This window comes from Lithobates pipiens, unplaced genomic scaffold (genome assembly GCF_037356315.1).
Source record: "Lithobates pipiens isolate NorthernLeopardFrog02 unplaced genomic scaffold, aLitPip1_a1.2 Scaffold_19, whole genome shotgun sequence".
Classification (NCBI taxonomy): domain Eukaryota; kingdom Metazoa; phylum Chordata; class Amphibia; order Anura; family Ranidae; genus Lithobates; species Lithobates pipiens.
The window spans coordinates 126,991,140-127,016,744 of NW_027507764.1; the positions used below are offsets into that span (position 1 = coordinate 126,991,140).

The following is a 25,605-nucleotide window of genomic DNA, read 5'->3' on the forward strand; positions in this document are numbered from 1 at the left end:
CAGTACCCCGCCATTACTCTGCAGTACCCCGCCATTACTCTGCAGTGCAGTACCCCGCCATTACTCTGCAGTGCAGTACCCCGCCATTACTCTGCAGTGCAGTACCCCGCCATTACTCTGCAGTGCAGTACCCCGCCATTACTCTGCAGTGCAGTACCCTGCCATTACTCTGAAGTGCAGTACCCTGCCATTACTCTGCAGTACCCTGCCATTACTCTTCAGTACCCCCCATTACTCTGCAGTAACCCCCATTACTCTGCAGTACCCCCCAATACTCTGCAGTACCCTGCCATTACTCTGCAGTACCCCGCCATTACTCTGCAGTACCCCCCATTACTCTGCAGTAACCCCCATTACTCTGCAGTACCCCCCAATACTCTGCAGTACCCGCCATTACTCTGCAGTACCCCCAATACTCTGCAGTACCCTGCTATTACTCTGTAGTACCCCGCCAATACCCCGCCAATACTCTGTAATACCCTGCCATAAATTGCCATACCCAGCCATACTCAGAGATACCCAGCCATACTCGGTGATACCCTGAAGTACCCAGCCATAGACGCCCCCCACCCCTCACCGCCCTCTGGTGCTTCTACCAACTCGCCAGTACGATCAAAGCCAGAATCTTTTTTCTAATTTTTTATTTCAGGCTTCCCAGCCTAGAGGTGAGATGTGGGGTCATATTGACCCCCCAGATTTCACTGTAAAGAGGACCTGTCATCCCATATTCCTATTACAAGGGATGTTTACATTTCTTGTAATAGGAATAAAAGTGATCAAAAATATATTTTTGGGAAAAAAAATGTCAAACTAAAATAAAGTAAAATGAACAATAAAAAAATAAAATAAAAATTAAAGCGCCCATGTCCCCATGTGCTCGCATGTGCTACACATGTGAGGTATCGCCGAGAATGTTAGAGCGAGAGCAATAATTCTAGTCCTAGACCTCCTCTGCAACTCAAAACATGTAACCAGTAAAAAAAAATTTAAAGCGTCGCCTATGGGGATTTTTTAAGTAGCGACGTTTGGCGCCATTCCACGGGCATGTGCAATTTTGAAGAGTGACATGTTTGATATCTATTTACTCAGCATAACTTCATCTTTCACTTTATGCAAACATTGGGCTAACAAGTGGTTAATAATAGAGCTTGCAGTCAGTAGTGTTAGGAGTGCGTGCTGTCTGCGTGCTCTGTACCCAGTATATGCCGCTATAATATAGGGCAGGCCCCTACTTTCAAACATCCAACTTACAAACATCTCCTACTTGCAAACGCAAGGAGACAGCAGCAAGTGAGATGAAAAAAGATGGACGACAAAACAAAATTATACAGGGGTGATAACCCTTCCCTATGTTTTCCAAAAAGCTTAAAGATATTTTTTTTGACTGGAGCTACACTTTAAAAATGTACCGGTTGAAAATGACAAACAGATTCAACTTAACACAACAAACCTACACAGTCCCTGTCTTGTTTGCACCGCCTGTATACTGCTGTTCTGAGTATATAGGGCCTGGGGGCCACACGCATTTCCTTTTTTTAATATGGGTACGGGGTTCCCCTTAATATGTGTACAAGACCCAAATAGGCTGGTAATGGGCAGGGAGGGCTACCCATGCCATTTTTCTGAATGATTTTCAACCATATTGCAGGAACCAGATATAACATTAAAACCGCAAGCAGTTTTAAATGGTGTTATTTCCGTTTAATGTCATTTTGTGCAGGGACTGTTCTAAACACGGGAAACACGTGGCACTTCACAGGCATACTATAGACACCCCCCAGGCACCATATTTAAAGGAATATTTAACTTTTTTTTTTCACTTTAATCGTCATTAAAATCACTGCTCCCGCCAAAACGGTAGTTTTTAAAACTTTTTTTTGCAGTGACCCATGTCCCCTGAGGCAGGAGGCAGGTCGCCAAACCCTTTTTAGCACACTATCTTGCATATTAGCCGTTAAAATTAGCACTTTCCAATTCGAACGTTCGAGTCCCATAGACTTCAATGGGGTTCTAACGTTCGTACCGAACGCGGGGGTCGTTCGCAAGTTCTGGTGCGAACCGAACCGGGGGGTGTTCGGCTCATCCCTAGTGCTGACATAACTGTCAATATAACACACAAGCATATGCTAAAAATAGAAATGTTCTACTTTTTTTTACATGTGCCCATATGCAGTACCCATGAGCACTGGTGTGTATAGCCAAGTACAGCCATGCATAGCCATTCATGACTATGGGTGGATGTATGCAGCACTTGGGCTAGGTGGGGAAAATATTGCAGAATTTACATTATCCTGGCTCAGGCACCTGGGAACAAAAAGCATTGGTCTGAAAGACAGTGAATGGCAGATTCTATCTCACCCCAGGTATTTTGTTTCTTATCTTTGTACTGAAGAGTAATGCCCCATACACACGACCAAACTTTCCAGCAGAAAAGGTCTGATGGTCTTCCCGATGGAATTGCGATAGATGTCCGAATGAACGGACTTGCCCACACCAACGGACCAAAGTCCGTTCGTTTTGAACGTGATGACGCACGACGGGACTAGAAAAGGAAGTTCAATAGCCAGTAGCCAATAGCTGCCCCTGTGTCGTATTTGGTCCGTCGGACCACTATACAGACGAATGGTTTTCCCCGATAGAAATTGATTCCATCAGACAGATTTGAAACATTCTATTTCTAGGTTCGTCTGAATTTTTGAAGAAAAAAGTCAGATGAAGCCCACACACGATCGTAATACCCGACAGAATGATTCCGTCTGACCTCTCCTGCCGGAAAGTTTGGTCGTGTGTACGCGGCATAACTTTTATAAAATACAGCTATATCAATATAATTAAGCTATGATAATAGAGCATATTGTATACAGTCTGTGACAAGCTAGCATGCATCAGATGAGTAGTGACATATCCCTGGAAATTTAGCTGAAATAAAAAGTTTGAACAAAGCCGCGCTTGGGCAATACGGGAACCAAAAAGAATACAGAGAGCAAGAAGCATACAAATATCTATATATACGGGTTGCAGCCCCCCAACCAAGAAATCCCTGCAAGGGTCTTTCAGAATAATCGATAATCTCAAGAGAATGTGAGGTGTCCGGCGCTACCCGATATTAAAGGTGAAAACCACCCTTATTTCCACTGGATACACTATTACCACAATACAGTAGGTTGTTCGTTATAAGTTTGTAGAAAACAATCGTATCCTCACTATAAAAATCCAATAGACTGTGCATAAAAAACTACTACAGGAAATCTTCTAAAGTGCTTTTGTGCAAGAATAGGTGCTACATATAATACTTAATGTGAGTCACATGCGTATCCACACAATTCCCTATATATGTTATATTAATCACTGTTAATAAACTTCAAAAAAACAAAGCTAAAGTGCAACCTCATAAAAAACAAAAACGATATGAATATAAAACTTACTATATACACCAAACCCCAGACCTTGTATATCCAAATGTGAAAAAATGCAAGATAATCTTACTAGATAAATGCATATACCATAAATATCAACCAGGATATTTATATATTATAGAAAAAAGAGATAAATATATGTGAAATTATGTGCTTTAAATCAAAAATTAAATTTTTTCCCAAACAACATTAAATAAACAGTAGAGCCAAAAACGAAAATAAAAAACCAAGGGCAGAGAAAGAAAAAATGAAAAATGAAAAAAACACAAAAAGTCTGTTAATGTCCACACGTGAAAAAGAAGAAAAAAATCAGACAAAAATCTTGATTGTGCAAATCCAACAGGAATAAAGTGACTTTCGTGCTTGCAACTAAATTCTCCAGGTGACTGTGTGCTCCCCCACAAGGTTCCCCACTCACCGGAACGATACACCCCTACAGGGGTAATGGGCCTTCAAATAAATCTTTATACGATTCCAAACTTCAATTCCATATGCGATGCGATTGCTCCAAGAAAAACACCCCTCCAGGGGTTTTCCACCTTTAAATGCGATCCCAATTTTCAGGTACCATATGTGCAATCCTAAGGAGGAGGGAGTCCAATTTAATCCTCATAGGAGAAAAAATATAAAATCTCCATAGTGTAGTAAATGATTTAAATATGATCAAAAATAGGGGCACTAGTTGTAATGGCAAAAAAACTTTTATTTTTAAGAAGCACGTATGCCAGAAAATGTATAAAAAGAAAAAAATCGGTCAACAAAAATGTATAAAAAGAAAAAAGAAATTACTTTTTATATACTTTTTTGTTGAAAGATTTTGAGCAGCGCTCTGCATGACAATGGCCCAGATCCCAGCTCAGGATCGAGCCTGCACAAGTACCCCATAGCAAGCGTCTTGGTAAAGGGGCAACTGTGATGGGGGAGGAGCAAGAAGTGTCAGCAAGGGAACGCATAAGAAGAGGAACAGAGCTACCCTGTGAAAAGCCATTCTACAGAATAGGTAAGTATATCGTGTTTGTTATTTTAAAAGTAATTTTATCCCCCTTAAAATCACTTTAAAGTACTGCCGGCTATATATGATGTAAATAGTCATTAAAGTTTAGTTTTCAATGCAAAATAAAGACCTTTTATCATAGTTTCAGTTTTAGGCTGTTTGACAATTTTAAAACACTAACACACAAGCTCTAGAATTTGTTTATTTGAGCTGATACAACTATTGTTTCTGCTCACAGTGAGAATTTACATTTGGTTCTGATTGTTGAATTCTTCATATCCTGCCCAAAAGCCATTTTACTTTGATGCCATTTCCTGGGATATGCTCACAAAAGGCTTTGCTTTTTTGTTGTAGGATTTTCATTATCTTTGGAGTTAGTAACAGCAGAAATCTGTATACAAAGGAAGTACAATTATACTGGAGATAGTAAAGGGGCTCATACTCATAAGATGATCATTGCCCCAGCCTGTACAGTTAAATTGGTAAATTATTATATTTGTAGCCAGGTATGCAGTAGTTACAAAAGTTATCCCTGTTTGGAAGCTTTGCCCCTTACAGTACCTGTGGCAGAAGGGTAGATTAAATGTATTGCCTGCAATGCTGAGCTGCAGTGACCATTTTTGTTACAATGCTTGGCTTTGGAGTGTCGTCAACCCTGGAGGTGTATGCTGAGTGGATTGTGCTATGGATATGGGAAGGACAAAGCCTGTTAGGAGAAACTATGACGCACATGCTGGTCGGGACCCCTGAGAGTCCGGTCACGTTCGCTGCGGGGACACCCGCGATCGTATCACGGGGAGGCTGAACGGGGAGATGCCGATGTAAACAGCATCTCCCCGTTCTGCCTAGCAACAAGTGACACTGATCTCTGCTCCCTGTGATTGGAGCAGAGATCAGTGTTCACTAACACACAGCCCAGCCCCCCACAAGTAGCAACACGCCCCTAGGACACACTTAACCCTTACACTGCCACCCCCTGGTTAACCTCTTCACTGCCAGTATCATTTACACAGGCATCAGTGCATTTGTATAGCACTGATTGCTGTATAAATGACAATGGTCCCAAAAATGTGTCAAAAATGTCCGATGTGTCAGCCGTAATGTCGCAGTCACAATAAAAATCACTGATCGCTGCCATTACTAGTAAAAAAAATAAAAATTGCCATAAAACTATCCTCTATTTTGTAAATGCTATTCATTTTGCGCAAACCAATCAATAATCACTTATTGCGTTTTTTTTTTACCAAAAATATGTAGAAGAATACGTATCGGCCTTAACTGAGGAAAAAAATGTTTTTTTAATATATATTTTTGGGGGATATTTATTATAGCTCTTTTTTTGTATATAGCTCAAAAAATAAAAAACGCAGAGGTGATCAAATACCACCAAAAGAAAGCTCTATTTGTGGGAAAAAAAGGACGGCAATTTTGTTTGGGAGCCACATCGCACGGCAATTGTCAGTTAAAACGACGCAGTGCTAAATTGCGAAAAGTGGTCTGGTCTTAAGCCAGCAAAATGGTCCAGTCTGAAAGTCCTGGGTACTCACATGGAACAGGTGCTTCAGTGCACCACTCTATAGGTAAAAATGCTGGGATTGTGTGAGATCGTATGTCTCTCCTCCTTGAGCCAGACCAGCTGTCTTTAGCACCATACTGTCCCCTCCCCAATGCGTGTTGATACAGGGATGTGACTTATCTTTCTCAAGGGGATTGTGGAAGGGGATCCCCTGAGGAAGATACGTCACATCTGCCGGTCACTTTTGAATGCGAACAAGAGATTTATTGTCTCTTAACAGAACTGTGAGAGAGTAGTTCAGAACTGTGGGAGAGCTTCTTTCCTTTTAGAGTAGGTTACCTGGCATTGTTGAGCGTCAGTCACTTTTGAAAGCGAACAAGAGATTTATTGTCTTTTCACATAACTGTAGGAGAGCAGGTTAGGGCCAGGACACCCTTGAGTAGATGCAATGATAATTGGCAGACTCAGAGATTTCTATAGGTAGATAGCTATACAGTGGAAGGCCTCCAGCCGGATAACACTTGTGTATAGGTAGGACCCCAGTCACCTATGGAAACTAATCTTGCAACAGTCACTAAAGGTAGTTGTACATAACTCTTGGTAACACGGAACAGTCCTTTACTTATCTCACAGTATCCCACTGTAGAGCTTCACTCACTGAGCTCCCAGTCGCTCGCTAGACTTTCTGATCCCAGTCGTCACTGGATCCCCTGAACTTTTCCACAGCTATCCCGCTGTATACTCCTCAAACGTCACCCCTGTTATCCTGCTGGGTTCCTGGCTTGGCACTTGCTGATGCTTTCCCTCTTCTTCACTATCCCCGGCTGGTGAGAAGACTGCTCTGGTACTTACTTCAGCTTACTCACAGTAGTCTCCGGTAGTAAGAAATAGCAATAAACAATTCCTGAGTTCCTGGGTTCGAAAACTCTGTCTTTATTGGCTGTTTATTGCTATTTTCTGGAATAAAATCGTTGGAACGTTCCTGTGGAATGCAGCCGTTCTTTACTTCCTAGCTCTTCCTAGCTTCCACCCACTATATCCAGAACATTCTCCAATGTCTCGGGAAACAGGGGGATGCACCAGAGAGGCTGCTGGCATGAGTCGCCCAGCCCTAGGCCACTAAACCCTGACCCAGATTCACAGCCCAGGCTTTTCCTTTAGCCAAGCTAAAATTTTCCTACACTAACATTCTAGCACACTAGAGGGTGCTACATGTGTATGTGTATGGTGTCATTTCTTCTGGCTATTGAAATGAAATAATGCTCAAGCACTAAATGTGCCTACATGCATTTAGACACGTTTACACATGCCAAGCATTTTTTTACACCAAAACGCTGCTTCTCCTAGATGCCCCAACAGTGGGTTTTTCCTGCCTCCAACAACCCTGCCTCTAAACTACTCTAAACACGTGTGTGCATGGACACAAAGGGGGTTATTTACAAAAGGCAAATCCACTTTGCACTACAAGTGCACTTGAAAGTGCACTTGGAAGTGCAGTTGCTCTAAATCTAAGGGGTAGATCTGAAATGAGTGGAAGCTCTGCTGCATTTATCATCCAATCATGTGCAAGCTAAAATGCTGTTTTTTATTTTCCTTGCATGTCCCCCTCAGATCTACAGCGATTTTACTTCAAAGTGCACTTTCAGTGCACTTTCAAGTGCACTTGCAGTGCAAAGTGGATTTTCCTTTAGTAAATAACCCCCAAAAGGTGGTGGTTTACTAAATGCAAGTAGAATGTGCACTTTGCAAAGTGCAGTTGCACTCTGTAAGTGCAGTTGCTCCAGGGCTTAGTAAATGAGGTAAGGTTTCACTTTGCAAAGAATACCCAATTATGTGCAAGAAAAATAAAAAAAACAGCATTTTTTCTTGCACATGATTGGATGATGGAAGTCAGCAGAGTTCCTGCCCATTTACTAATTTCTGGAGAAACTGTTCTTGCAGAGGGCAAGTGCACAGTCTATTGCCTTTAGTAAATCAACCCCATAGTCTAATATGACAAAAGAAGCATAAAAAAAGCCCTTAATGGACGAGCTGCCCATGCCTAAGAGCAGCATTAAAAATGTCCAGTGTGTATAAGCCCTTACATAATACTGGTGCCACATTACTATGTCTAGCTTTAAAAGATATTACAAGCAATAAAAGTGACCATGAAGTGTTATGCATGATATACAGCTGATGGTTTTCTACTTTCAGCAGGATCACTGGAGCTTTCTTGAAATCAACTTCATCTGAAATGTAAGCTATGTGTTAGGGAAAACAAACTAATCCCTTTCATACCAAAGGGGATAAAAAGAATTTGCATGCCAAAAGAATAGATTATTTCTCAATAGTTATAGGCAGGTCTTGTCACCAGACTTCTGACCACTGAACTTAGCATACTGAAAACTGATTTAGCAAAAGTGTTGACAGTTGACTTCACCTAAAAAACATAGCAGAGCCTGGAATTTGAAAAATATTTAAAGATCTCTGTTTCACAGCATACACGTTCATTCCATAATATCAGCATTGTAATAGCAATACAACAAACAATAGTCATATTTGACAATTCAATATACGCTTATGTAGCGCCGGTACTCCTGCAGAGTACGCGCTATGTTTTGTAAATTTAGTTTTTTCTAAGGCCATAGTTGGGTCTTATTAAATTATGTAAATTGTGATTCTGGCATCAGTTTGGCTGGACTGTACTATGTTCTGCCTGGTCATAGGTGCATGTATCAACTCTAACAGGCATTGGAACGCAGTCTGGTTGGACGCATTGGGTACCAATCTCTCTCTCAGAGCCAATCAGTGGGTGCATTGTCTCGCTGTGTATTCTGGGAGAGGGTACTTAAGGTGCTGAGGTCATGTGGTTCTGGGTTCCATTCCAGAACTATGTTCTGACTCCATGGTCCTGGTCCTCCTGAACAGCCCCCAGGAGGCCCTCATGGCCTGGGGTGCGGATCCATCCGTTTCCGAGTCTCGAGACTGGCTAGTCCGAGGCGCAGTAACTGGAAGGAGGATTTCAAGGTGGTTCGGTGCCATCTTCGGTTTGGAGAAGCCCAGCAACTCAAAACGCAACCAGGGGAGGACTCTTCAGAAGAGGGCCATGCATGAGGCTGGCTGCTCGGTAAGAGCCTGGAAGCTGAGCTGAAAGGACACCAAGTAAATCCGCATTCTTACGGTATCGCCTGCTTCAAGATTCTGGTACTGTAAGAAAGTTCCTAATTTCATCCTTCCGTTACAACTAAGTTCCTGTGAGAGACTTTCTGTGTTCATCTAAAGTTTTACAACCAAGTCTGTGGCAGAGACTTTGCTAAGTTTGAATCACTTGTTGGCTGCTAAATCCATAAACCAGGATTTATCCGACAGCTGAAGTATCCAGTTGCGAATGGCTATTCCCTGGATCGTCTAGAGAGAGGCATTTCAAGTGTCGGCAGTTTCCAAAGTACCTGAGCTTTCCTACCCATACCCTCTATTCCCAACTGAGAGACTGTGTTTTGTTCAAATAAAAAATCCTCAAAAGGGATTCAAGTGTCGGTCTCTGCAGTTATTGGACCATCAACCTCGGGAACCCCTAGACAAGAACAACGAGGTGGAGAAGGTAAACGATAAGCCCGGCAAAACCAGCCGCTCCTTCGGGGGTCAGTGCTACACTTGAAAAATCTCCTTTCATGTTGTAAGTTCTGCCTGCCTGCTGGCCATTTCTTATCACAACTTCCTAGTGTCCCTGCCTTGTTTGCAGATTCTAATCTGCTATTTACTTTTAATTTCCAAGGACTATCTTTTCCATGGTATTTTGCTGCCTGCAAGATGCAATTCCTGTACTGACTCCACAACCTGAAACTCCTCTCAGCACCTCTGCAGTTTAGAAGGCGTGCTCTGTGAAATGTGTGACACAGCAGTTTCTACTCACAGGGCATAGTAAATATGTGTCAGAGAAATCAAGGAAGTAAATATGTGGGAATCTTCATACATTGTTTTCTATGAAAGTCGTTTACATCAATGCAGTGCGATTTTGATCAGGTTAAAAAAAGGGTCCTGTGAGAGTTCAAATTTAATCTCTAGCTATGCCCAGTCCCCTCAGAAATCCCAATAAATTCGCACCTCTCAAACACAAATCACACTGTGAAATCACATCAATTTGCACCGCATCAGTGTAAATCAAGCCTAAAATATTAACTTGGCCTTCGTTATAAGTTAGCTTCAGCAGGAAACTTGGCATTCACTTTCATTCACAATTTTTTCATGTTTGGGAAGTAATCGGTCCCCCCAAAAGTCTGATGCAGGAATCCATCATGAAAGCAGAACATTTGGTGCTGCAGGCTGTCTTGCTTGACTAGTTTCAGGCCTGGCTGGCCTCAATGCTAGCCTGGCTGTCTGCTCTGAGCTCTGGCCAGTGTAAATCGTATGTAAGGCAGTGTCCAAGGGTCAGCACTAAATAGAGCAATATACAGAGGTCAGTAGTATGTAAGGCAATATACAGAGGTCAGTAGGGCAGTGTACAGGAAAAAGCAGGGCAGAGGACAGGGGGTCAACAGGTCAAAGGACGGGGGGTCAGCAGGGCAGTGTACAGGGGGCTTAAGAGGGCCTGGACCAGGGGGGTCAGGAGAGAATGATACTGGGAGTCAGGAGGGCACAGTACTGGGGGGGTCAGGAGGGAACAGAGGTGGTGGACTCAGGAGGGCACACCACAAGGGGGCTCAGGACAGCACAGAGCCGGGGGGCTCAGGAGGACACACCACAGGGGGGCTAAGGAGGACACACCACAGGGGGCTCAGGGGGGCACAGTACAGGGGGGGCTTAGGAGGATGCACCACAGGAGGGCACACCCAAGGGGTCTCAGGAGGGTACAGTACATGTGGGGCTCAGGAGCTGATGTGGCTGATCTACATATTCCGATGCCCCACCGGTCCTCCTCTTTTGTTCATTCCACATGATGTTATCCACTCTCAGTCACCACTCTCCTCTCTGCCTCTCCAGCACTCAGGCTGGAGAGGGGTGGCGCAGCTGGCTTCGGCTCTCAGCCACGTGCTGAGAGACAGTTGTTAATCATTCAGCTGGGTGGATCCTGACAATTTGATTGGGATCCTTCCAGTGCCTGGATCAGCTCTGCGACATCAGCCGACAGCAGGCTTCTGGGTCACAGAAGAGCATAAATCAGTACACTCTTCTAACCCACAAGAGAAGTATGACCAAGAAAGGTTTGACCATACTTTCCTTTTAAAGCTGAATGTTGAACAATCAGCTAAATACATGTTTATGAACTATTTTACCAACCAAAGGATTTGTAATCCTGTGCAAGCAGCAGTGGCGGCCCATAATGCAGAGCGCTGGGGCGCTTCCCTCCTATCCATGCGTCCGACCCCCTAATCTACATGTCAGATGAATGGATTCCAATTGGTTTTTTTGTTTGTTTTCTAAGCACATGCACAAGGGCTCTAATAGGCTTCAAAAAAGGGTGGGCTCAGGGCGCAGAGCACTGAGCCCACTCACTTGTGTGATGATAGCAAATTAATATTCACTATTATCTTCCTGATTCTCCTCCCGTCCAATCAGGAAGCGGGTCCTGAGACTCGTCACCCGATTGGCCAATTGGAGAAGTGATCCTATTGGCTGCCTAGGAGGTGGAGGAAGGAAACGCACAACGGAAGCCACCGTGATGCCGAGGAGGAAGCGCTGCCCTCGACCTAGATGGGGTAAGTCCAGGACTGTCCGACTGCGGGTGACCCGACTGTCGGGGGGGGGGGGGGGGGGATGGCTACCACTGGAAAGCAGCCAGCTCTTTGACATTTATTCACAACAGCAGTGGTTCTCAAACTTTTTGAAACCAGGTACCGGTAAATTCTTCCACAATTTTCCATGCCCCAAAAAGTTTACACTCACTCAACAAAACTTTGGAAATGTGGAACATGTATTGAATTGCTGAAAGACTCTGGATAAGGCTGGGTTTCACTGTCAGGGGGGTGGGGGTTGTGGAGCGCTTTAGGGCTTTATAGGACTCTTCAGCATGTTTGGTGGTCCTGTCAGGGATAAGGAGCACTGTGGGAAGTTGGAGGGCACTGAGGGACACTGTTGGAGTCTGGGGGCACTATGGAGGGCTGGAGGCTCTTCAGCAGACTGGAGGGCACTGTCGAAGGCTGAGGGACACTGGTGAGCTTGGGGGACACTGTGAAGGTTGAAGGAACTCAGGAGGCCTGGGGGCACTGTGAGCTACAATGAGAGCTTGGGAGTACTATGGAAGCTAGAAAGCATTATGGGAAGTTAAGAGGTCTGCAGGTGGCTGGAGGCCTGTGAGGGTGGATTTCTTTGCCAGGCAGTGGGTCATGGCCCAGTGTTTGAGAGCCATGGCAATACAATACAGTACAGTACAGCTTGGTGAAAACACACCCCAAGGTTGCTGATAGGATAGTAAAGGAGAAGCATCATACAGAACAGAGTCAGGCTCTGCCCTCTCCTCCACCATCAGAATATTACCTACCCTGTTTCCCCGAAAATAAGACCTAGCGTGATTGTTGGTGATGGCTGCAATATAAGCCATACCCCCCAAATAAGCCATACCCTGTTTCCTTAAAAATAAGCCCTACCCTAAAAAGAAGACCTACAAGGACTTTAACTAGGGCTTATTTGGGGGGGGGGGGGGGGTAGGGCTTATGTTGCAGCCATCACCGACAATCGCGCTAGGTTTTATTTTTGGGGAAATAGGGTACCAGCATATGAGCAATGCATCAAAGCCTGAGCTTAATCAAGACAGGAGACGCAAGAAGACTGATATCAAGACAAAAAATTTTGAGAAAATTAAACTCCTCTCCACAGACCTAGAGACACCCGCAAGAACCACAGAAACCACACCTCACCAAAAAATACATAAATAAATGTATTCAAATGTTTTTATTGTCTCCCTGTTAAGAGATTTCTCCCAATTTCCTTTCCTAGTGACACAATAGGACATGAGCAGAAATCTTTTGAAAGATTGCAGAGACATTCTTTACTAACCTGTCATTTCTAGATGTCGAACTTTCAGACTTCAGCAGTCATTTTATTTAATGCCGCGTACACACGATCAAACAAGCGGGTGGAAAAGTCCGGCAAACTCAGAATGCCGTGTTGCACTCCAATCTTCCCGCCGGACTCGCATTTCGGCGGACAATCCGGCCGTGTGTATGCCAGTCCGCCGTACTTTTGAAATGAACGGACTTTTCCCGCCCGGAGAAAAGTCTGCTCATTTCGAGCGCGTCTCCAGGTAGGCGGGGCCCGCGAAGGAGACGTCGCTGGCCTCGCCGCCTGGTATGGACTTAAAGGGGAACCCCAACGCCAAAAAAAATCGGCGTGGGGGTCCCCCCCAAGTCCACAACAGACCCTTGTCCGAGCACGCTACCCGGCCGGCCAGGAAAGGGCGAGCGAGCGCCCCCCCCCCCGAGCCGTACCAGGCCACGTGCCCTCCACATGGGGGGTGCCTTGGGGAAGGGGGGGCCGCGCGGCCCCCCCACCCCAAAGCACCTTGTCCCCATGTTGATGAGGACAAGGGCCTCTTCCCGACAACCCTGGCCGTTGGTTGTCGGGGTCTGCGGGCGGGGGGCTTATCGGAATCCGGGAGCCCCCTTTAATAAGGGGGCCCCCGGATACCGGCCCCCCACCCTATGTGAATGAGTATGGGGTACAATGTACCCCTACCCATTCACCTGTAAAATAAAGTACAAAAAAAAACACAACACACAAGATAAAATAATTTATTGCACAGCTCCGGGGGTCTTCCGGGGTCTTCTCGCCGGACTCCTCCGCTATCTTCTTGTAGCTCTTTTACTAGCGGAGGAGCCCGGCATTCTTCTTCATCGCTGCGGCCTCTTCTTCCGACTTCGGGGGTCTTGTCCCCCTCTTCGGTTCTTCTGCCAGGCCTTCTTATAGCTCTTTTACAGGCGGTGGCCCGGTCTTCTGTCGACGCCGCCGCCGCCTTCCGTTCTTCTTCTTCTTCTTCTTCTTCTTCTTCTCCAGGAGATGTTGACTCGACGATCTCTCCGGCCGCAATGCCAGGGACGCGCTGCGCTGCCACTTATATAGGGACAAGGGGCGGTGTCACATGGGTTTATGTCACATGGGTTGGTGTCACATGGTGACCCCGCCCCCTTATGATGTCACAGTCCCGGAGGATGCTGGGACTGTCGCCATGTGACATCAACCCATGTGACATAAACCCATGTGACACCGCCCCTTGTCCCTATATAAGTGGCAGCGCATCCCTGGCATTGCGGCCGGAGAGATCGTCGAGTCAACAGAACGGAAGGCGGCGGCGGCGACAGAAGACCGGGCCACCGCCTGTAAAAGAGCTATAAGAAGGCGCGGTGGCCCGGCAGAAGAACCGAACAGGGGGACAAGACCCCCGAAGTCGGAAGAAGAGGCCGCAGCGACGAAGAAGAATGCCGGGCTCCTCCGCTAGTAAAAGAGCTACAAGAAGATAGCGGAGGAGTCCGGCGAGAAGACCCCAGAAGACCCCCGGAGCTGTGCAATAAATGATTTTATCTTGTGTGTTGTGTTTTTTTTTGTACTTTATTTTACAGGTGAATGGGTAGGGGTACATTGTACCCCATACTCATTCACATAGGGTGGGGGGCCGGTATCCGGGGGCCCCCTTATTATAGGGGGCTCGCGGATTCCGATAAGTCCCCCGCCCGCAGACCCCGACAACCAACGGCCAGGGTTGTCGGGAAGAGGCCCTTGTCCTCATCAACATGGGGACAAGGTGCTTTGGGGTGGGGGGGCCGCGCGGCCCCCCCTTCCCCGAAGCACCCCCCATGTTGAGGGCACGCGGCCTGGTACAGCTCAGGAGGGGGGGGACACTCGCTCGCCCCCCCTTTCCTGGCTGGCTGGGTAGCGTGCTCGGACAAGGGTCTGTTGTGGACTTGGGGGGAACCCCCACGCCGATTTTTTTCGGCGTTGGGGTTCCCCTTTAAGTCCATACCAGGCGGCGGGGCCAGCGACGTCTCCTTCGCGGGCCCCGCCTACCTGGAGATGCGCTCGAAATGAGCGGACTTTCCTCCGCGTGTGTGGGCGAGTCCGTTCATTTCAAAAGTAGGGCGGATAGTACGGCGGACTTAGTACACCGTATTAGTCCGCTGAAAAAGTGTCGTGTGTGGGCAAGTAGCCCGTTCAGAAAGTCCGACGGACAGTCTGGCGGAAAGTCCGCCAGACTAAGTACGTCGGACAGACTGCTACGTGTGTACGCGGCATAAGTCAGCTAATCAGCTCTTATCAGTTTGGACTAGTTAGCAAATAGTGGAAGTTGGATGGTTGCTATGTTTCTTCGATAATTTCACTAGCCATTAGCCAATAGGAAAATGCAGAGCAAGAGAGAGCACAACCATACCAGATCTCATCACAGTTTTAAGGTAGCAGATATATTGTAACTTATCTCCAAAATGTATCCTCATCCTCACACTTAATAGAAACTCTCAGGATAGAAATAATGGAGTTTATATTTCTGACTTGTGTTTGAATGTACATGTTCCAGGGCTGTCTACTTACCTGACCATCATTTCACTACCTCATGAGTTACTGACCCATGACAACTGATGCTTATTTAGTAATCTAATATAGAGAACAATTGGTCCAGAACCTCCTCTTCTCGGGTCCCCTTCCGGCGTTTCCAGCTCCTCCCTCCCAACGTAAGCCACTTCCTATGGGGGCACTCATGCAGGCTCACTTCTGAGCCTACCTGTCTGCATCTATTGACACAGACAGTGGGGCTCGGCCTTGTCCACCGCTTCCACACCACTGGCTTTGATTGACAACAGCGAGAGCCAATGGCCTGATAACAGTCTTGATCCTGTTCTCTCTCTCGCTCCTCACAGGACTCCGATGCAGCAGAGGAAGCCATTGACTTCTGCTGCTGTCAATCAGAGCCTATGAGGAGGGGGGCGGGTTGAGCCCCACTGTGTATGTCAACAGAAGCACACAGTGCAGAGAGGGATCAAACCCACACAAGTGACTTGCTGTGGGGGCAATCTGAAGCCAGGAGTCAGGAGCTTCAGCAGGGAACCCCAGAAGAGGATGATTGGGCCTGCTCTATGTAAAACCATTGCACAGAGCAAGTAGCTATTACAAGTTTATTATTAAAAAACAAAAATCCAGCAATTACAATCACTTTAAGGGCTCTGTTCAGGGAAAAACATCATCTGAACCCATAGAAGCTGGAGGCCGATAAACAAGGTAAATTAAGGCATTCCAATTAAATTTAAAGTAAACGTTTACCAGTATTGTGCATTATATTTAACCACCCCAATACTAGACACTTTCACTCCCTTCCTACCAATGCCAATTTTCAGCTTTCAGTGCTGTCACACTTTGAATGCCATTTACTCAGTCAGGCAGCACTATACCCAAATACAATTTTTATAATTTTCTTGAGACAGATAAAGATTTATTTTTGTGGTATTTAATCACCAATGTTTTTGTTTTTATTTATTACATTTTAGGGGGAAAAAAACACTTTTTTCTTAATTTCGTAAATTTAGGCCAACATATATTCTGCTAAATTTCGTTGGCAAAAAGAACTCAAATCAGTCTATATTATTTGACCTGTTTGAAAGTTAAACTGCTTCTCCTCCAATCTCTTTGTGTGGCCCCATGTCTTCTTATACTCCGTGAGACTGAGGCCGCGTACACACGGGCGGACTGTCCGCCCAACTAGGTTCGTCAAACAGTTTGACAAACAGTCCGTTCAAAATTTGCATGAGCGGACTTGACCACACACGACGAACGAACAGTCCGCTGAAAACTTGCGCGATGACGTGAACGGCACGTACGACGGGACGAGAAATTCGGCGTCCGATACACTGCAATGCAACCTTCGCCGTGTAAATTCTTTCTGAGCATGCGCGAGACTTAGTTTGCCGAACAAGCCTACACACGAGCGGACTGTTCGCTCAAACCAAGTTTCAGCGGACAGTCTTACGGAAATTCCGAAAAACTTTGTTCGTCAGACTGTCCGCTGAAACTGTCCGCTGAAGCCCACACACGAGCGGACAAAGTTGGACGAACAGTCCGCCCGTGTGTACGCGGCCTGCATAGTTTTCTTCCTATGCTGGGATCACCATTGAGATATTTGTATATCGCTATCATACAGTGCCTTGGAAAAGTATTCATACCCCTTGAAATTTTCCACATTTTGTCATGTTACAACCAAAAACATAAATGTATTTTATTGGGATATTATTTGATAGACCAACACAAAGTGGCACCTAATTGTAAAGTGGAAGGAAAATGATAAATGTTTTTATTTTTTATGTATGCTAATAGTCTGCTAGCTTTGCTTGCTGTGGCTTAACATTGCATGCTATTGCGCAGTCTGTCTTCTACTAGGACCCCCAGAGATTTCTCCATTCTGGATTCCCCCCCCCCAGAGGTTCACCCCCTTGTGAGTAATATGTGTTTATATTTTTAGCCCTCAAGTGCATTACTTTACATTTTTCAACATTAAATCTCATTTGCCATGTAGTTGCTCACCCCATTATTTTATTCAGGTCTTCTTGTAAAGTTTATATATCCTTAGGTGATGTTATTGCCCTACTTATTTGAAAATCGATCAGTCCTAATAAGCTGATGGCCTATCTCATTAAAGTGGTTGTTAAGCCACTATGTGATCTTTATATCATCCCCTCTGGATAGTAACCCGTGTCCTAGTGCCTGTGCTTTATAAAAAAAAGCAGATATCTATCTGTTTTAAAAAGCACCTCCCGGCACTCACTTGGCTTCTGGCTCTCTCCCCTTCTGACAGCTCCAGCAGGTGGGCCCGAGATTCCCCTGTTCTGTCTGTAGGACAGAGAGCTAAACCTACCTGCTCCATAAAATTTAGATACCATATTTCTATGATATTAAATTTATTAGAGCGAGCCAGGTGAAACTATAAATTGATAAAACAAACATCAATCAGTACAATATTGCATATAATAAATAAACAATGCTCTATAAGACCGAATGAGATAACAAGAACTCACCTTTTAAGCTCGCTAAGGGTGATGGCGAGAGATAGAGAAACACATGCCTAACAGCCTTGCTGAAGATTCCTAAAATGGTGGCTGACTGACATCCTCTAGAGAATCCTCCCAGAGGTTCCTAACAACTTTATTAACACATCTAAGAAATTACAATATGTAACTAAATCAGCAGCGAAAGCTATACCAGAAAGGAACAGTAGGTGGCGTCTATGCTCTGCATAATACTAGCTTGATGTACATCAAGGAAAAATCAACATATTCATTCAGCACATAGACACAGTAACTGAATAAAACCCGGTGGGAAGAACAGACGTCAGCCGGGGAGGCAGGGAGGAGAAGCAGAGAGAGCCGGGAGTCACATGTTCTCTGGAAGGCTCTGTTAAAACAGGTAGAAATCGGCTTTTTTTTATAAAGCACAGGCACTAAGATACAGGTTTTCATCTAACAGAGGGGATGATATACAGATCAGATAGTTTTGTAGCAGCTGAGAGGGGAGCAGAGCAGCGCTAGTGAGAGCTGACAGGCAGGGAGGGGAGGGGGGAGGAGGACAGAGGGAGACACAGGAGAGCTGCAGACATCAGCGGATGATGGATTTACCACAGTGTCAGGGCTCAGCAGCCACGATGAACCATGGTCGGTTTACAGAGGAGAGGGTATAGCCAGGCAGGATCAGCCAGTATTTCAGGTGATAGAAGGGGCCAAATGACACAGCACAAACACTGTGCTGTATAACATACTGTAAGAGAACAGGATCCATTTTTTTGTTTGTTTAGTTTAACAAGAACTTTAATTGATGCCCTAAATTGGCAGGAAATTACAAATACCCCCTTTTCTCTTTTTTGGAAAGTAGACAGTCCAAGGTATTTAGTAAGAGGCCCAGTCATTTTTTGAAAGTTGTAATTTTTTATCACAATGTTTTGGAAAATGAAGAAATTAAATACATTTTACATACTGACACTAGTGCAGTACAGTGTCATCATATGACTGGTGTGGCGGTGATCTGGGGTACTGGCTGGTGACAGTATGTTGAAAAAAAAAGAAATTATACATTTTTACAATTTTATCTTTTTTCTTTAGCATACTGTGACCAAAGCAGTACAGTGCTACCATAATGACACTGTGTTGCTCTGGGGAGTTGATCAGATGGCAGGTGACAGTTCGAGCCACAGCACTGGAGGTGCACAACTGGGAGGATATCATGTGGTGTCCACTCAGGATGGGAAAGCTCCCGCTCGGCCCTCGTTTTACTATAGGCTGGGGGGGAAGAAGTTAAAAAGTCTCAGCCTTTAGTACTATTTTAATATAAAAATGTATATTCCCCCCACCCTTCATGTAGCTTTATGTCTGACTTTCATTTAAAATACCCTGTATATTCTACTTCTGGGGGTATGTTTATTATCATATACAGTATATGTAAAAACACACACAAGAGGGCGCAACTCCATTACTACCATACAATTTATCGAGTCCCAAAAGACAAATGGATACTCACAAGCAATTAAAAACAGCAGGCATATAACAAACTTTAGCCTTGGGCGATCATCCCCATGTTAAGACCATCTGGTAGGAAAGCTATTGCATTTTGGGAGTCAAGACCTTTTCCACAGTATAAATTATTACCATATAGTAGTGATTATATGCAGCTATTTGTTTTTGTATGATAATGAGCACATTTTTTGTTTTTTAACCCCATCATGACAGGTGATACAAAAGGAATGCTACAGGCAGAGGTAGTTTGTATCAAGCTATCTGCCTTTGACAAGGGAGTCTGTCTTACATAATATTATATTACAGTCCTGCAAAACAGTGTTTTGGGTCTTTTTTTTAAAAAAAATTCCCTTAACCCCTTCCCGACCAGCCACCGCAGTTATACTGTGGCAGGTTGGCACTGCTGCACGAGCCGTCGTAGCTGTATGACGGCTCTTTAAGACGTTGTAGAAGGTGCACGCACCTGCCCGCAGCCTTTTCCTAGGAACAATGACCTGTCTCCTCCTTTAGACAGCCACGTCCCTCCCCCCCCCCACAATTAGAAACACACATAGGGAAGACAGTTAACCCCTTGATGTGTTAACCTCTTCCCTGCCAGTGATATTTATCAATAATCAGTGGCCATTTTTAGCTGTGATTGCTGTATAGATGTCACTGTTATTAAAGCAAAAAACTACAAAATATTGTGTTTTTTTCAAAAATGACGCAATCTTTGTTTATAGCACAAAAAATAAAAAACGCAGAAGTGATCAATTGCCACCAAAGAAAGCTCTATTTGTGGAGAAAAAAAGGCATACATTTTGTTTGGGTACAACGTTGCATAGCTGTGCAATTGTCAGTTAAAGCAACGCAGTGCCGAATCGCAAAAAATGGCCTGGTCAGGAATGAAGCAAATCCTTCTGGGGCTGAAGTGATTGAATAACGTGTGTGGATTCTATATTTTTTTCCCTAACCATATAGATGTGTGTTCATATTTACCACTACATAAAGGTATTCAACAATATATATATATTTTTTTAACTTCATAAATTGCACACCCGTTTTTTTTTTTTTTTTTTTGAGCTTTTATCTGATTAATAGATTAATCAAAACAATAATGAAAATAAGCATTCTTTGTAGCCCTAAAGTAAAGGGAAATGTGACTGTTTTTTATCAATCACCAAACACATTGCCTTTACAGTCTGCATGACCTTATCAATACAAGCCCTGTTGTATTTGGAAGATATAAGAAACAAATTCTACTTTAAATTACATCAGTGCCACCCAGTGGCCAAATAAAGGTAACACAATGATGGTTGATAGTATGAAGGCTTTTTTACAGCATTAAAGGATAAGTTCACCTTTACAAAAAAAATAATAATAAATGCACATGTTTTTGCAGGTAAAAATATATGCATTTATTATTTTTTGTTAGGAACCTCTAAAGCATTGCACCTGTTTTCAGCAGATTGTGGGTGTAATGCCAGACTACCCCCAATATGGGCAGGCAGTTACGCCCTGACAGGAAGTTCAATAAACTACCTAGAGTGATTAACAGTGCCGCTGTAGTTCATTGAGAATTACAAGCCGACAGCCACAAAGACTGTCGGTACTCATAGTTTTCCCATTCACAGAACACTATGAATTAATGACTGGGCCAGGCAAGCGTAGCATTTTTTTTAGATTGTGACAACGAGCAGGGGAGAAGTCCAAACAGGGTCCGGTGCATTTGTAACTTATTAGTGTAACATGTTAGAAAAGTTGAACTTATCCTTTAAAGAAAACCTCCATGGAGGCAACCATTGATAATCACTTTATGGGTCCATGCACACTAGGCAGCAGAAAAAATGCCAGAACTCCTGGCAGCAAAAAGCAGCATAAAAAAGCGCTCCTATGGAGTATATTGTACATGTATTCAGGCACGTTTTCGCATGTTTGACAAGCCTAACATCGCATTTATGTACATTTAGGTGCATCCAGCATTTTTTCTGCCCAAAAGCTCCTCTCAGAAATACATTTGTGATGTTTTTTGTTTTTTTCAGCCTGTAAACGCTTCTCTACAAATAAGCCTGTAAATGCCCAAATGTGCATAGACACATAGGCTAAGATAGAATTGCTTTTACAGGCTGAAAGAAAAAAGGACAAATGTCTGTATAAGCAGCATTTTTTTTTATGCCCAGTGTGCATAAGGCCTTAATATGTAGCTATGTTGCCCAAAGCATAAGTGACTATTTAACTTTAGTGTTGCTTAACTGTATTTAGTCCAAGCTGAGACTGATAGTTCTGCATTCACCTGGTTGTTCTCAAGCCAAGTGTTATTATATGCATTTGCCTGCTGTGGAAGGATCCAATAATGCTGTGTTATAAATATTTATGTTCCCCCTGGTCAACCGCTAAGAGGTTTATTGCCAATGGTGCAGACTGGGACATAAATATTTGGGTGTGACCTTGTAAAGTTCTCTTTTTGTTAGGGAGGGCAACCATGTGCTCAGGAGACTAGGCCAGAGTCTGGGACCAAGGCCCACACTGCCCTACTGCAAGCAGTCTTCCAAGGTGGAAGTGGATCTGTTCCATGTCCTCTAAGGAATCCCATGGAGGAACTTTGGATGGGATAACTGGGACCTCACCTGAAGTATGGTGCTTCGCCTAAGCGCTTACTGATACTTCCCCTATTCTACAGCCTTTAGCTCAAACTCAGAGGATGCTGGGTCGGCTTAATGTTTTTTCTTCTGTTAAGGCGGAAAGTGTGGGGTTGATTTACTAAATCTGGAGAGTGCAAAATCAAGTGCAGCTCTGCTGTTATTTTTGTTTTTTTCAAAGCCTAGTTGATCAAGCTGAAGTTGGAAGCTGATTGGCTAGCATGCAGAGCTGCACCAGATTTTGCAATCTTCAGTTTTAGTAAATTAACCCTTTTGTATTTTTGTCCAAGAGCAAAGTTTGCAGTCATCTCAGGGGTATAATGTACCCTAGCTCTCTCTACCTAAAAGTTGATGAATACATTTCCTGCAAGAAAAACATCAACAGGGTGGAAGTAAATTAATGGGTCACCACTTGTGGGTTGGTAAGTGCTATTTTGTTGCTATGGAACTGACTATGGAACTGTTTAACCCTAGAAAGACCAAGGGGGCCCAATACAACCAGCGACTACATTGGTCTGAGTGTTACATAAAACTCTAGTTGTTTATCAGTTGCTTCATATTTGATTGTCAAGTTAAGCATGTTTCAAGTGAAGCCACAGTTGCTAACCTGTATACTAGTTCCCAGTCAGTGACTTGGGTGGTGTTGAAGTTGGAGGATCAGCAACTGGCATGTTCCCAATAAGGTCAGCAATATTTCTTATGGAATGTTTTATTATGGTCCTTCTTTTTATTTATTTTTTTTGCTTTTTTTTTACATCCAAACATCTCTTCTACTGCATCGTTCCTTGTCACTTCTTTTTTCTCCATTTTCTTTCTGTGAGTTATAGCAGATCCTCCCATCCCACCCTAAACCACATCATAAGTCCAACCAACGTCATAGAGATGAACTGCATTCTGCCCTCTAATGTTCTTCGAAAACTGATCACTCCTGTGGGAGCCATGTTATTTCTCTACTAAATTCAAATTTTATTAAAACTGAAAAAAACATGTACAGTTCATGACCAGGAATGCAAATCAGTATAACATTTATTTAATCTTGTTTCCAACCCAAATAGGATTGAACATTTTCCAAAAGACATAGTATGTGTTGATAAAGTTATTGCTGCCAATATGAAGATTCTATGTGTAAGTAGAGCAACTTTCTGAGATGGGAAAGAGGAACACCATTTAGCACAAAAATTATTTAGGCAAAGAATTCACCATTACCATAGTCCATGAAGAAATCACAGAACAATGAGTACAACACTATATTTGTTGCCAAGATTACCCAATCAGGCATTGGCTTTCATTTTAGAGATAAATTAAACAAGAATTGTTACTTACGGTATATTTTCCTCTTTCCAGTTTTGATGAATCATCCCCTATATGCTTGAAAAAGGCACAATTTATATCTTCTACAAGTGCATGTCTGTTAAGTTGAGCTGAATGGCTTCTAATTGTTTGTTCCTCAGGTCAAAATGTGGCAACCAGGAAGTTTTTCAGAGCTATTTTGTTCACTTACTTCCATTGATGTGTTATATGTACCTTTTTTTTTTTGTTTTGCCTATTTGTCGTCTTCCCATGTGATATTACATTCAAATGGTGCAATGTAGTACTTGTTTCATATGGCAGTGAATGGAGGTTCTTATGTGAGCAGAGGTTCACTGATGATATTAAAGCCTAAACATGAGAAAATAATTTGTGTAGCATAGGCAATATAAAGACTGCTAAATTGAGCGTAACTAGAGGATCAGTGTACACAAAACGTAGGAAATTTCTGTTTGTTTCAGATAGAGTGGGAAAGGACTAGATTCTGTGTCAACTCTTTATTGCTATCTGTGCCCCCATTGAAGAGATTCACCCTTCTATTTGTGACCATTACTACAAAGAAAGTAAGTGAGGGTCTATTCTAAATTATCCCCGGGACAAGAAGTAAGGGGTTCTCTTCCAAGGGGGGCACCTGTTTTTTCTTCTTCCCAACTACCTTCATCACTCAGGTGTGTTCACATACTGCAGTCACAATGCTTCACTTTATGGTGTAGCAAATGTAACCTGTTTGGCAGATGGTGCCGATTGTCAAATGCTCATTGATGTCAAAGGGACTGTGTCAAAGTCATGTGCCAAATGTTATTTCAATGTAAAAAAAAAAAAGAAAGGAAAATGGGCCCCAAAAAGGAATTCCCTTCACTTTGGGAGATTGCCTCTAACGTCTTGTTGTCTCAGGGACAGGAAGTAACAGGATTTAACCAAAGATACACTGACAGCAAAAAAAAAAATTTTTTTTTAAAATCTGGGTTTTTAACCTCTCCCTACTCTATCCAAAAAAGTTTTGGCTACATATACAGTTTAATTAAAATGTTGCAGATTCTTAAGAACTTTCACTCCACAAGTGAGCAGGCGGATGGCTGGTCCATGTCTACTTATGTAGTGTGGATACAGACACAGCCCACTCTCTTCTATGGGCGGTTGTATATTAAAAAGACTGCCTGCCAGGTGAATGGGGAACAAATCAGTTTTTCTGGGGATAGGATCGGATGTTGGCAGGTTTCATCAGGCACATATCTGTTGACACCCACCGCTCCATAGAGGAGTCTGGAGGGTCTGATCGAGTCTACCTAAAAAACTGACAGGCGGACCCGATCAGTCTATCCATGTGAAAGGGCCCTAGCTGTAAATACAGCCTTGATTGTACTCAGATGAAGAGATCAGGATTTCTGTCCCACAGTATGATGATCACAAAGCCAGATGAAGGGGTGATTGCTTATGTAACTAAACATTTCCAAAGAGATGAACCAGGTTTGTAAGGATCGCTATGTGGAGGTCAGTCAGGAAACATGTAAAAGAATGTTAATAATGCTGAAATAATTTTATTTATTAAAATCATACATTTTGGTTACTTCAAAGTGGAGATAAGCCCTTCTATCCATTACAGCCAAGGATGTAATGTGTGATCAGCTATGACACCAGTCATTTCATAGGGCTGACAATTTGGTTGAGAGCAAAAGCAACTGTGACCATTAGTGCATGCCTTGAATGTAACTGCTTTGGAAACAGTTAAATCATAGTTACATCAATCAGGTTGAAAAAAGACACAAGTTCATCTAGTTCAACCATTAGAAAAAAAACATAAAAATAGAAAACCTCCTTATACAAAACCCTATATCCACAGTTGACCCAGGGGAAGGCAAAAACCCCAATAAAGCATTATTCTTTTGACTTCGGCCAGGGAAAAACAAACTACTCCCTGATCTCCCAGAAGGCAACCGGTTTGCCCTGGATCAACTAGTCCTGGTTTTATTACCTATACAGTAAATGGTAATATCCAGTTATATTTTGTGCATGGATCCAGCTTGTAGGCAATACAATCTACTGAGCTGGCCAAAACGTATGCCGCGTACACACTGGAGCTGCCACGACGAGTCAACGTAATCGATTACGTTGACTACAAAAATACTTTAGCGTGCGTGCATGGCGTCGATGCCTCACACTGCTCCGTATCTCCCGCTCTCCTCCGTGCTGCCGCCCCCTCTCTTCTCCTCCTCCATGCATCTATCCCCCTCCGTGCTGCCACCCCCCTCTCTTCTCCCCCTCCGTGTTGCTCTCCCCCTCTCTTCTCCCCCTCCGTGCA

General features: G+C 43.8%; 1 protein-coding gene across 1 annotated transcript in view; it reads right to left on the reverse strand.

The window, feature by feature from the left end:
- ABCB5 (ATP binding cassette subfamily B member 5) overlaps positions 1–17,983 on the reverse strand; it is a 172,422-nt gene extending 154,439 nt beyond the window's left edge. The window contains exon 1 of the mRNA XM_077491248.1: positions 17,893–17,983. The gene's annotated coding sequence lies outside the window, so the exon portion shown is untranslated. The remainder of the gene's footprint in view (positions 1–17,892) is intronic.
- Between the last annotated feature and the right edge of the window lie 7,622 nt (positions 17,984–25,605).